Below are 11,855 nucleotides of genomic sequence, written 5' to 3'. Positions count from 1 at the left end.
CACACACACACACACACACACACACATATGTATTTAACCCCTCTATTCTGACCAATACACACATGAGGAATAAAAAGACCTCAGTATTCCAACCTTTGAATTACAATGTGGACAATTGAGACAAGGAAGAATTAGACTTTAGACTGGGATGAACTAGTAAAGGCTCAAGATCACTGGAATTCTAGGCAGGTTATTCATTGTATTAGAATGGCTTGTTGTCAGTCTCATTGAGAAGGCATGTGAAGATGATGGCTTCTCTCAGTGCATAGGGGTCACAATTGGCCAAAGAGTGATAATGGTCTTCAAAGTCACCTTTCTCCAGTTCAAAGAATGCAGATGGTGGCAGAAAAGTCATTAATTTTGGAGGTTTTGTTGCATCCAGGCATTGTCTAGGCACCTCTAGGAATCCTAGGTGTGGATATGGTTCTGGTGCTTACTTCTCTTGTTAATGTCCCCTCGCCCCCCCCCCCCCCCCCCAGTATACTTCAGACCATTCTGCTTCTTAGCCTTGACACTAAAGTTGGTATGCCAGACTTCACCCTTCCAGTTCCCAGGAATGGGCTTTGGGGCAAAGTCAACTATCACCTCAAAGTCTTTGCACACATGATGTAAGATGAAATCAGCAATTTGGAGTTGATATTTCATGCACATCCCTTCACAGATTCCTATTTGGAATTTCTCCTGGGAATTCATAACCCCAGCAGTTGTTCCTGTGATCTTGACTCTGGCATAAATGTAGGATCGGTAGTGAGCCTCCAAGATATGTTAACCATAGGCTTTGTCTGCTCATATACTACAGCAATAAAGACTTTGGGGCCCAAGGAAGCGATTGGAAGGCTTACCAAAAGCATGCTCATCTGTTCCCATGAGAGTATATTTCTGTTCCATCCAAAATTAGGAGTGCTGTTTCCTTATAATATCCATTATCCTTTTACAGGTGTGCCTTAAATTGTTTTTTACAGCCACCTATCTCACTCATATGCGCACATGCCCAAAGGACTAGCATCCTATTTACTAATGCTTATTCATTGTTACTGTCTCTTCACAACAGCTAACCTAAATGTCCTTCAAATTATAAATTGGTAATGAACATGGGGTATATTATTGAATATTATTCGGCTATAAAGAAAAATGAAATAATGAATTTATTAATTAAATGAATTTATAAAAATCACATTGAATAAGGTAACCCAGATTATTTCATTGGAAATTTCTAGCGCCAAGTCTTCAGATAGGATTATAAAACCAGAAGTAACCTCTGAAACTTAAAAAGTATAATTGTACTATTATTGAGGAAGCTAGAGCAATAAGAGAACAGAATGGTACCAGTGATATAGTAAAGGCAATAGAAAAAGAGGACAGCTCTAATTAGGATAGAGTGGAAAATAAAAGGAAAAATACCTTTAAAAGTCTTAGTAATCATACTATTACCTATCTACCTAAAATCATCTATAATACATGTAAGTCTTTATACACGTATATGTATAGAATTTCAATGAGATTGTCCATTGGGTTGACAATGTTCCATCGAAGAGGCATAGACTATCTAATAAGAATCCAAATACCTGACTTCAAAAGACTTTTGAATTGTTGGACATAGATAGATAAACAGAGAAGTAGACAATCAGAAAAAAGGGAGCTCTGGAAACATCTAGAGGGAACTCCATGCAACTTTTATATTAACAGATTTAGAGAACATAATAATACCATCGTTATTGAGTTAGTCATTGGGCAGTTGACTGACTTTTATGTCTTTTCTTCCCATATATCTTGGGGTCTAGATTGATATCCAAATGACACAAAATCTTAACTTTCTCTTTAGTTTGTTGCCCCATCAGTCATCATCCTGCCAGAAACTACATTGTGATCCGTCATAATTTATATATATACGTACATATACATATATATATTCTATGACTAATATAGAAATGAATAACTTAGATATGGGAAAATATTAGAATGATAAAAATATCCAAACTAAATAATGAAATCGATAGGAAATGAAGGTACAGTTATAGCAAGAGATTGGATTTGAAATTTGAAAAAACTCACTATGAGTTGCATTTTTGATGTATTCTATCAAACATTTGAAGTACCACAAATTCTTCTTTCCACATTTAACAATCTTTTATTCAAGTACAAAAATCCATACAAGCAATTTATAGGGCTCATGCCCTATATTCTTTAAAGAGACAACAAGGATGTTGAACATTTTTTCAGGTACTTCTCAGTCCTTCGGTATTCCTCACTTGAGAATTCTTTGTTTAGCTCTGTATCCCAATTTTTAATGGGGTTATTTGAATATCTGGAGTCCAGCTTCTTAAGTTCTTTGTATATATTGGATATTAGTCCCCTATCAGATTTAGGATTGGTAAAAATCCTTTTCCAATCTGTTGGTGCCTTTTTGTCTTACTGACAGTGTCTTTTGTCTTACAGAAGTTTTGCAATTTCATGAGGTCAATTTGTCAATTCTTTATCTTACAGACAAGCCATTGCTATTCTGTTTAGGAATTTTTCTCCATTGCCCATATCTTCAAGGCTTTCCCCCATTTTCTCTTCTATAAATTTCAGTGTCCCTGGTATTATGTGGAGTTCTTTGATCTACTTAGACTTGAGCATTGTACAAGTAGATTAGAATGGATCAATTTGCATTCTTCTACATGATAACTACTAGTTGTGCCAGCACCATTTATTGAAAATGCTGTCTTTTTTTCCACTGGATAGTTTTAGCTCCCTTGTCAAAGATCAAGGGACCATAGGTGTGTGAATTCCTTTCTGGGTCTTCAATTCTATTCCTTTGATCTACCTGTCTGTCGCTGTAACAGAACCATGCAGTTTTTATCACAATTTCTATGTAGTAGAGCTTGAGGTAAGGATCCTTAATCATCAAGGAAATGCAAATCAAAACAACATTGAGATTCTACCTCAATCCAGTCAGAATGGCTAAGATAAAAAACTCAGGTGACAGCAGATGCTGGCAAAGATGTGGAGGAAGAGGAACACTCCTCCATTGCTAGTGGGATTGCAAGCTTGTACAACCACTCTAGAAATCAGTCTGGAGGTTCCTCAGAAAATTGGACATAGTACTACCAGAAGATTCATCAATACCTCTCCTGGGCATATATCCAGAAGAAGTTCCAACTGGTAATAAGAACACATGCTCCACTATGTTCATAGCAGCCTTATTTTTAATATCCAGAAGCTGGAAAGAACCCAGATGTCCCTCAACGGAGGAATATGTACAGAAAATGTGGTACATTTACCTAATGGAGTACTACTCAGCTATTAAAAAGAATGAATTTATGAAATTCTTGGGCAAATGGATGTATCTGGAGAATATCATCCTTAGTGAGGTAACCCAATCACAAAAATAGCCACTTGATATGCACTCACTGATAAGTGGATATTAGCCCGGAAACTTAGAATACCCAAGATACAATTTGCAAAACACAAGAAATTCAAGAAGAAAGAAGACCAAAGTGTGGATACTTCGTTCGTCCTTAAAATAGGGAACAAAACTCCCATGGAAGCAGTTACACAGACAAAGTTTGGAGCTAAATGAAAGGATGGACCATCCAGAGACTACCCCTCCCAGGGATCCATTACATAATCAGCCACCGAACCCAGACACTATTACATATGCCAGCAAGATTTTTCTGAAAGGACCCTGATATAGTTGTCTCTTTTGAGACTATGCCAGTGCCTGCCATATACAGAAGTAGATGCTCGTAGTCATCTATAGGATATAACACAGGTCCCCCAATGGAGGAGCAAGAGATAGTACCCAAGGAGCTGAAGGGGTCTGCATCCATATAAGTGGAACAACAATATGAACTAACCAGTACCCCAGAGCTCATATCTCTAGCTGCATTTGTAGCAGAAGATGGCATAGTAGGCCATAATTGGAAAGAGAGGCCCCTTGGTCTTGCAAACTTTATATGTCCCAGTACAGGGAAATGCCAAGGCCAAGAAGTTGGAATGGGTGAGTAAGGAAGCAGAGCAGGGGGAGGGCATAGGGAACTTTCAGGATAGCATTTGAAATGTATATAAATAAAATAGCTGGAAAGAACCCAGATGTCCCTCAACAGAGGAATGGATACAAAAAAATGTGGTACATTTACACAATGGAGTACTACTCAGCTATTAAAAGGAATGAATTTATGAAATTCCTAGGCAAATGGTTGGACCTGGAGGGCATCATCCTGAGTGAGGTAACACAATCACAAAAGAACTCAAATGATATATACTCACTGATAAGTGGATATTAGCCCAGAAACTTAGTATACCCAAGATATAAGATACAATTTGCAAAACACATGAAACTGACGAAGAACAAAGACCAAAGTGTGGATACTTTGCCCCTTCTTAGAATTGGGAACAGTCACCCTTGGAAGGAGTTACAGAGACAAAATTTGGAGCTGTGATGAAAGGATGGACCATCTAGTGATTGCCATACCCAGGGATCCATCCCATAATCAGCTTCCAAATGCTGACACCATTGCATACAATAGCAAGGTTTTGCTGAAAGGACCCAGATATAGCTGTCTCTTGTGAGACTATGCCGGGGACTAGCAAACACAGAAGTGGATGCTCACAGTCAGCTATTGAATGAATCACAGGGCCCCCAATGCAGGAGCTAGAGAAAGCACCAAGGAGCTAAAGGGAACTGCAACCCTATAGGTGGAACAACAATATGAACTAACCATTACCTCAGAGCTCTTGTCTCTAGCTGCATATGTATCAAAAGATGGCCTAGTCAGCCATCACTGGAAAGAGAGGCCCATTGGACTTGCAAACTTTATATGCCCCAGTACAGGGGAATGCCAGGACCAAAAAGGGGGAGTGCGTGGGTAGGGGAGTGGGGGGGGTATGGGGGACTTTTGGGATAGCACTGGAAATGTAAATGAGGAAAATACCTAATAAAAAAAATTTAAAAAAAGAAAGAAATTAAAGACTTTTTAGAGCTTAATGAAAATGACACCACAACATACCCAAACTGATGGGACACAAAGAAAGTTGTCCTAAGATGAAAACTTATAGATCTGAATGCTGCCAAAAAGAAACTAGAGAGAGCACAAAATAGCAGCTTGAAAGCACACCTAAAAGCGCTAGGAAGAAGAAGAAGAAGAAGAAGAAGAAGAAGAAGAAGAAGAAGAAGAAGAAGAAGAAGAAGAAGAAGAAGAAGAAGAAGAAGAAGAAAATTAACCCAAGAGTGGTACACTGTAGGAAATAATCAAAATCAGGGCTGAAATCAACCAAGTAGAAACAAAATGAATTATAAAATGAATAAACCAGATCAGGACCTGGTTTTATGGGAAAATCAATAAGATAGATAAACCCTTAGCCAAACTAACTAGAGGGCATAGGGACAGTATCCTAATTAACAAAAGCAGAAATGAAAAGGGAGACATAACAACAGAACTTGAGGAAATACAAAGCATCATCAGATCCTACTACAAAAGGCTGCACTCAACAAAACTGGAAAACCTGGATGAAATGAACATATTACTAGTCAGATACCAGGTAACAAAGTTAAATCAGGATCAGATTAATGACCTAAACAGTCCCATATCCCCTAAAGAAATAGAATCAGTCATTTTTTTAAAAAAAAATTATTAGGTATTTTCCTCATTTACATTTCCAATGCTATCCCAAAAGTCCCCCATACCCTCCCCCCCACTCCCCTACCTACCCACTCCCACTTTTTGGCCCTGGAATTCCCCTGTATTAGGGCATATAAAGTTTGCAAGTCCAATGAGCCTTTCTTTCCAGTGATGGCCGACTAGGCCATCTTTTGATACATATGCAGCTAGAGTCAAGAGCTCAGGGGTACTGGTTAGTTCATAATGTTCCACCTATAGGGTTGCAGATCCCTTTAGCTCCTTGGGTACTTTCTCTAGCTCCTTCATTGGGGGCCCTGTGATCCATCCAATAGCTGACTGTGAGCATCCACTTCTGTGTTTGCTAGGCCCCGGCATAGTCTCACAAGAGACAGCTCTATAGACTCCCAACCAAAAAATAACCCAGGACCAGATGGGTTTATTGCAGAGTTCTAACAGACCTTCAAAGAAGACCTAATTCTAATTCTCCTCAAACTATTCCACAAAATAGCAACAGAAGGTACTCTACCCAATTCATTATAAGAAGCCACAATTACTCTGATACCTAAAACACATAAAGTCCCAACAAAAAAAGTTTCAGAAAAATTTCCCTTATGAATATTGATGCAAAAATTTCAATAAAATTCTAGCAAAGTGAATCCAAGAACACATCAAAATGATCATCCATCGTGATCAAGTAGGCTTCATTCCAGGGATGCAGGGATGATTTAATATATGGAAATCCATCAACATAATCCACTATATAAAAAAACTAGCTGAATATAAAATTAACACAAACAAATTAGTGGCCTTTCTCTACACAATGAATAAACAGGCTGAGGAAGAAATTAGGGAAACAACACCTTTCACAATATCATAAATAATATAAAACATCTTGGTATACCTCTAACTAAGAGAGTGAAAGATCTGTATGATAAGAACTTCAAGCCTCTAAGAAAGAACTTGAAGTAGATCTCAGAAGTTGAAAAGATCTCTGATGCTCATGGATTGGCAGGATTAATATAGTAAAAATGGCTATCTTGCAGGAAGCAATCTACAGATACAATGCAATCCCCATCAAAACTCCCAATCAATTCTTCACAGAGTTAGAAAAGGCAATTTGGAAATTCATCTGGAAAAACAAAAACCTAGGATAGCAAAAGCTATTCTCAATAATAAAAGAACCTCTGGGAGAATCACCATTCCTGATCTCAAGCAGTACTATAGAGCAATTGTGATAAAAACTGCATGGTACTGGTACAGTGATAGACAGGTAGATCAATGGAATAGAATAGAAAACCCAGAAATGAACCCACACACCTATGGTCACTTGATCTTTGATAAATAGCTAATAACATGCAGTGGAAAAAAGACAGCATTTTCAAAAAAACGGTGCTAGCACAAGTGGCAGTAATCATGTAGAAGAATGGAAATTGATCCATTCTTATCTCTGTGTACAAACCTCAAGCCTAAGTGGATCAAGGAACTCCACATAAAACCAGAAACACTGAAACTTATAGAGGAAAAAGTGGGGAAAATCCTCCAAGATATGGGCACCAGGGAAAAATTCCGGAACAGAATAGCAATGTCTTATGCTGTAAGATCGAGAATCGACAAATGGGACCTCATAAAATTGCAAAGCTTCTGTAGGGCAAAAAACACTGTCAATAAGACAAAAAGGCCACCAACAGATTGGGAAAAGATCTTTACCAATCCTAAATCTGATAGGGGACTAATATCCAATATATATAAAGAACTCAATTAGTAGGACTCGAGAAAATCAAATAACCCTAATAAAAAATGGGTTACAGAGCTAAACAAAAAATTCTCAACTGAGGAATACTGAATGGCTGCAAAGCACCTGAAATAATGCTCAACATCCTTAATCATGAGGGAAATGCAAATCAAAACAACCCTGAGATTCCACCTCACACCAGTCAGAATTGCTAAGATCAAAAATTCAGGTGACAGCAGATGCTGGCAAGGATATGGAGAAAGAGGAATATTTCTACATTGATGGTGGTTTTGCAAGCTGGTACAACCACTCTGGAATTCAGAAAATTGGACATAGCACTACTGAAAGATCCACCAATACCTCTCCTGGGCACATACCCAGAAGATATTCTAACTTGTATTTAGAACACATGATTCACTATTCTCTTAGCAGGCTTATTTATAATAGCCAGAAGCTGGAAAGAACCCAGATGCCCCTCAACAGAAGAATGTATACAGAAAATGTGGTACATGTACACAATGGAGTACTACTCCACTATTAAAAAGAATGAATTTATGAAATTCTTAGGCAAATGGTTGGATCTGGAGGCTCTCACCCTGAGTGAGGTAACCTAATCACAAAAGAACACACACGATATGCAGTCACTGGTAAGTGGATATTAGCCTAGAAAATTAGAATACCCAAGATACAATTTGTAAAACATGAAATTCAAGAAGGAAGAGCAAAGGGTGGATAATTTGTTCCTTCTTAGAATGGGAGAGGTATTGGTGGATCTTTCAGTAAAATATTAACTTCTATGTAGTTAGGTTGAAGTAATAAAATCGTACAAGTTTTGAAAATGAAAAAGAAGTGATTATATTATGTGAGGCTGTGTAGTAATTAGGTCTATTTGACTGTTTATTTTATTCTTAAAAGTATACAATGAGTGCAGGACAGTGGTGGCACATGCCTTTATTCCCAGCACTTAGGAGGCAAAGGTAGGCAGATCTCTGATTCTCTGAGTTTGAGGCCAGCCTGGTCTACAAAGTAAGTTCCAGTAGAGCCAGGGCTACACAGAGAAACCCTGTGTCAAAACAAACAAACAAACAAACAAAAAAACCCAAAAAACAAACAAGTATATAATAATAATTTAGAACAGAAGAAAAGTATTTGCAGAAATGATGAAATTAAACTGTCAAGATGAAAATATCTAAAATTTTAAATATTTTCTTGTCCTATAAAATTTAATGTGCCATTATCCTTTTGTTAACAAATATTCTTTTCAAACCTTTTGTTTTAGTTTCTGAGTGTCATGCAATGTTATAAATTTTTCTGCTAAAAATAAATCAGTATTGTGGATAGTAGGCTACAACCATACATGTAACAATAAGAGCACTTTGAACATTTTATGGAACAACATTAATGTAATATGACTTCTTAAAATCTGTGCAATATATATAGTATATTTATTATCATTTAATGTTCTAAATATGCATATGGATTTTGGATTAAATCTACCCCCCAGATCATTTCTGCTTTAATTCATACCCTATGACTGTCCTGCATTTTTCCTTCCAACATTATAGTCTCTGCAAACATCCATTGTTACTTTGTCCATTCAGTGCTACCTATAAACAGGGTTGTGTGACCACTTACTGCACTATGAGAAACCTTCCTAGGCTGCCATACCTGGAAAAAAAAAAAGGTTCTTCTGCCTCCCTTAGATCTGGAGGTACAATGGCTGTAAACCATGATGTGGGTACCGGGAATCAACCAAGGGTCCTCTGGAAGAGAAGGGTCATCTCCTCACCCTCTGAACAACCATACTATTATAAGCTCAATTACCATCACAACACATTGGGCAGGAAGCACACTACTATATAAGAAACACCAAGTCAAACAAAATGTAGAGATTCACTAGCAATCAGTTACACGACAGTATTATGTTTCCAATGACTATAAAACTAAAAACAGAAAACCTACTGTAGGATAAACTAAATTAGGATATGAATTGGAATATGCAAACATTTATATTCATATGCATGCAAGCAAGACAAAGAAGATGAAGGGAAATCATGAAAAAGAGAAAGAACAACTATAAGTAGTTACAGAGGTAGAGAGTAAGAAAAGAAAAAGAAAAAGAAAAAGAAAAAGAAAAAGAAAAAGAAAAAGAAAAAGAAAAAGAAAAAGAAGAAAAAGAAAACAACCAAATGAATTTCCAAATAATGAAAAAGTTAAAAAAAGAAAAAACTAAAGTATATTGTATTCAATATTATAGGAGAAATAAAATAAGATCATCATAATAAATATTAATAAATCATTATAAACATTATAATAAGATGAAACCAATATAGTAATAAAAGTAGAGAATGAGAAAAGAAAAAAAATAAGGGCAGGTCAGAAAAGATTAAAATAAATAAGGAAAAGAAAAAGGCTGAATAAACCAGAATAATGAATAATGAATGTATTAGAATTTGGAAAACCATATGCAAAAGTATGAATTTATGTATTTCTGCCTACATATATATGTGAGTATACAATAATAATAATCAAAGAAAAAGACTATCAATCTGAGAGGTGGTGGCATGGAAGAGATTGATAGTGAAAAGAGGAAGGGGAAAATTTATGCAATTCTACTTTAGCTTAAAATGTAGTTTAATATCTTCACTTAGCCTATTTACAAATAGGCCAAATTTTCTTTTCAGCATTTAAATAGCTTTCACACCTTGATATAGAAAGCCTGATTCTGAATAAAATATTCCATCTCTATTAGAATTCATTCTACCATCTGTCTGCATCTTTATCTCCCTGCATGAATCATATAATCCAAGAAGCATTTTATGATCTGAGGGTATCTGTGCCATAGATGTAAGTCAGTGGAAGTTTGAGCAACTATTCTTGTGTGTCTCCTAGATTCCTTCATGATCCATAATTTTTACTCCTGGGGGTGAAAAGTAAGAGCAGGTACAGGCTCCACCATCCTTCTGCTAAATTAATCTTCATTCAATTTTCATTGTGATGTAGCTCCATAAACAGTACAGTATAATAATGCATCAACTATCATTTATAGAATACTAATGTAAGTATCATAGAGAGGATCTTATTTACATTAGTATATATGTATGTTATATAATACATAAGTATTCTGCTCCTTTACAAAATTCTTGAGCATCCACAGATTTTTGTCATCCATTAAGAGTTCTGAAAATAATTTCCCATGGGTTGCAGGAAATGGCCTTTATCTCATTACCAAAGCTTTTCTTATCTCTTTCAACACATCCTGTCCTTCACTGTTAAAACTGGAATTGTGAGACCCCAACATAGAGCGTTTCTCCCTGGAAGGTAAAGCCCCTGGATGTTCCCCAAGCTTGTTTTCCCTGATCTTTAAAAATACAACTAGAAAGAAGCTCTTTGTTCTCTATAGCCAGCAAAAGACCTTTTTGTTTGTATACTGCACAACCAGAGATGCCTGCCTTCCTGTGCCAAGGACATGGAGATAGACGACAGAGAGGTGGCTGCAGCTCACTCCCCCCCTCACCAGAAAGGAGCTGTAGCCAACTCTCCTCCCAAATCCTCCCAACTCCTCCCAACTCTCCTCCCAACTCCTCCCAATTCCTCAGCTAGCTGTTAAAAGCCCCCTACTGTCACTGTTCAGGGTCGAACTCCCCTGCCCTGCACAGCAGAGGGACTTCGTCCTCAGCTAGCTCATAATAAAACCTCTTGCAGTTTGCATCAGGTTTTCTCTCCGGACACTGGGGTACTGGCCAGCTCATCCCGGGACTTGAGCGGAGGCCCAGCTTCGGAGGTCTTACAGAATAATTCTCACTGTGTCCATAAAATCAGCAGAACTTGGCATTGCCTTTTAAATTTCTAGTGATGGTGTTGACTTTTTTTCTTTATTGAAAGCATGGCTGGAGGTGCAATTATTTTAAATAAAGTAGAAAGTGATTCAAAAGTGTATCTCAAAAACCCACATCCCCACTGCCAGCTCTTCTCAGCCAGCTGGGATTTTGAATGGACCAGCTGCAGCATTAGACAATACTGCTGGAGTCAGTTTCTGTGACATGTGTATCACATGTCCATGAACTTTAAACGTGAGATGAAGCTTTCATTACAACAAATTTTATATGAAGAGTGATCACTAAAAGACATTGAACATTTCATATGAATAAATAATAAATCTATGCTGATTGTTTTATCAATAATTAACATACATTAGTAAACAAAATAAAGAAAATTTTCTTGAATCATTATATCTAAAAATGAAGTCAGTGGTGATATAAGATATATTCCCATGCATTAAATATAATGTGCTTTTCAAGACCTTTCAGGTCTCTGTGTATTATTTTCTGGAAAAAAAAAAAAAAAAGAACTCTCTGCTCTGTCAACTGACTGCTTTGCTATGAAATCTATATCCTGGAATGTATGCTTGTTGCCAATTCCATGCTCTGGTTTGAATACAAGCATGCAGCACAAATCTGCAAGGTAATGGGGTTTGGTATAAAGGATTAAGTGGTGCTTGGAAGAAAACACAAAATGCT

General features: G+C 37.0%; 1 pseudogene; it reads right to left on the bottom strand.

The window, feature by feature from the left end:
- Positions 1-202: 202 nt before the first annotated feature.
- Gm12008 lies at positions 203-10,636 on the bottom strand (annotated as a pseudogene).
- Positions 10,637-11,855: the final 1,219 nt, after the last annotated feature.

The sequence above is a fragment of the Mus musculus genome, chromosome 11, assembly GCF_000001635.26.
Source record: "Mus musculus strain C57BL/6J chromosome 11, GRCm38.p6 C57BL/6J".
NCBI lineage: Eukaryota > Metazoa > Chordata > Mammalia > Rodentia > Muridae > Mus > Mus musculus.
Note: the sequence above shows the minus strand (reverse complement) of the source record. Positions and strands in the feature narration are given on the sequence as shown.